Raw genomic sequence first — 2,998 nt, 5'->3', positions numbered from 1 at the left:
AATTTAAAGAATGCGAGTTATTATTATCTTTAACACAAATAATGTCACCACTTCAGAGAAATAATGGAGTAACTTTTATGGTTCCATTGGTTTTAAGTTAATTTGATTTTTGGTACAATGTTTATCTTGAAGTGCACTGTGATTCTTGTACAACCTTCTTTAAAGCTTCATTTGTCTTTTTTCTTAAGTTCGGAACTAAAGTAAGATGAAAAACAACTCAAAGAACCAAATTATTAATCATCATCATACTATATTATAAGTGTGAAGACCAAAGTGTAAGAGTAGATTACTAAAATACCCATCAAAATCTGAATGACCTTTTTATCCTCAACAAAGATATAATCCACATATATCTCTAATCTCTCTTTAATTATTATTATTATTATTATTATTATTGCACTCCTTTAAATAAACTGAGTTTCCACACTAATTTCGATTAATTTGAATCTGAAAGCAAATGAAAATGTAATTATTCATTAATCTACATATGCATATAATTGTGATGTTATGTGGCATCCATAAAATTTAAAGGAATCCTCTTTATATTTTATCTCCTTTTTCCCCTTATGTGATGACCCAAAAGGTCATCTTCTATTTTAGAATCTGATTTTGTATTCTGAGGTCTTGAAAATCTCATTTTATTTCTCCTCAATTTATGTACATAATCCGGACGTGTATCCGGAAAGCCCTTATGTGAAAAATTTAAGAAATCCTGATTTTTGGCCTAAAATGTTAATTTTTGATGACTTCGGTCAATGTTTTGGATAAACGGATCCGAACTCGTGATACGATGGTCCCTGAAGGTCCGTAAAAAAATATGGGGCCTGGGCGTATGCCCGGAATCGAATTCCAAGGCCCTTAGTCCGAGAAATGAATTTTTGAAGGAAATTGATAAAACTGAAATGTAATAATTTAAAGGATTTGATCTTGTTAGTATCGGGCTCGTATTTTGGTTTCGGAGCCCAGTACAGGTCCGTTATGATATTTAAACTTTATTTATGAAATTTGGTGAAAAACGGAATTAATTTGATGTGATTCGGACCTTTGGTTGAGAAAATAGAAGTTTTGAACTTCCTTGAAAATTTCATGTAATTTGGAGCTAAATTCGTAGTTCTAGACGTTATTTAGGCGATTGGATCGCGCGAGCAAGTTTGTATGATGTTTTAAGACTTGTGTGCATGTTTGGTTTGGAGCCCCGAGGGCTCGGGTGAGTTTTGGATAGGCTACTGAATGATTTAGAACTTAGAAAAATAGCTGGTATGCTTCAGCTGTGTTGCAGGCCTCAGACCTCGCAAATGCGAGGTCAAGGTTCACATTTGCGATCACTGTGGAGGTCGCATTTGCGAGGCTTCCTTCGCAAATGCGAAGGAAGCTGGGCCAGCCTATGTTCGCAATTGCGAACAACCTTCGGATTTGCGGAGTAGTCAGGGAAGGGGGATTATCGCAATTTGCGGCGAAATGTTCGCATTTGTGACAGTAGCAGAAATGCGACAGGTTCGCATTTGCAATACTAGTCTCGCATTTGCGAGCTTCGCAATTGCGAAGCTCGGATCGCAAATGCGACATCTGCAACTGTGCAAAAAGGGACTTAGACGGGATTTTTGATTCATTTCCCAAATTTTCAAAACCTAAACCTCAAGAGGCGATTTTCCAAAGACCATTTTCTCCCCAAATCATAGGTAAATGATTCTTAATTCATTTCTTTCAATCTATTTCATCTTTTTACAAGATTTCATCCTAGAATCTAGAGTTTTTCATGGTGGAATTGGATGTTTTTGGGTAGAACTTAGGGATTTTAAAATTTGGAGATTTAGACCTCAAATTGAGGTCGGATTCGAAACCAATTGTATATCCGAGCTCGGGGGTAAATGGGTAATTGGATTTTGGTCCGAGTTTTGGGTTTTGACCAAGCATGCCCCAGGTCGCGTTTTTACTTTTTAGGGAAAATGTTGGAAAACCTATAATTATGCATTGAAATTGATTTCTTTAGCATTTATTGATGTTATTAGGTTAATTATGACTAGATACGAGTGGATTGGTGGTGGAATCGAGAGGTAAAGTGGTAATTGAGCTTTGAAATACCCATTGGCTTGAGGTAATTGTTTGGTCTAACTTTGACTTGAGGGATTAGGAATCCCCGACTTAATTGCTATGTGAAATTCCATGTGTGTGGCGTATAGGTGTGGCGACGAGTACCTATGCGCCGTCAAATTATCTGCTTAGCCTGTTCCCTTCCCTGTTTCCTAATATATTACTTTCATGTCTTAATTGCTACTTGCTTATTGATGCTTCCATGTCTAATTGCTTCTTTTTAAATATTGTTTTCTCTATTGAAGGTATTAATTGTTATGTAGTTTCTTTATATTATGTTGTTGGTTTACGTTGGTTTATTGGTGCCTCATGGTACACTTTGGTTGGTCTCGCTGTGTAGTATTAACTGATGAAGTTTCATAATAGTAGTTCGGTTGTTTTGATTTGAGGTATAAATGTTGTGTAGGATTTGAGTTAACTTGTTAAATACGTGTTCTTATTTTGTGATTAGTACTGATATGGTGGGATCGGGTTGCATGTCGCAACATGAGGAATAAGAGTGGACAGATGGGATCGGGTTGCACGCCGCAATAGGAGGAATAAGAATGATATATTGAGGAGTAATAATGGTGGACTGATAGGATCGGCTTGCATGCCGCAACAAGGAGTAATAAGGGTGATTGTTCATACTGTTATTAATTATATGGTGAGATCGATATGCGCGCTGCATAATTTGTTGTTTATATGTTCTTCTTCTGCTGAGATACATTATTGTGGTGTTGAAACTCTCTTAAGGATTGGTTATAGCTGAGTATTGGTAGAACGACTGGGTTCCGTATTTATTAAATGCAAGTTACTGTCCTATTTGATTCCGTATCTTTTTTTGCCTTATTATAAACTGTTGCAGGATATATATCGTTTATGCCTCGTTGTAGCCTCGTCACTACTTCTTCGAGGTTATGCTCGG

Source organism: Nicotiana sylvestris, chromosome 4, assembly GCF_000393655.2.
Source record: "Nicotiana sylvestris chromosome 4, ASM39365v2, whole genome shotgun sequence".
In the NCBI taxonomy this organism is placed as follows: Eukaryota; Viridiplantae; Streptophyta; class Magnoliopsida; order Solanales; family Solanaceae; genus Nicotiana; species Nicotiana sylvestris.
This window is presented reverse-complemented; position numbering follows the sequence as displayed.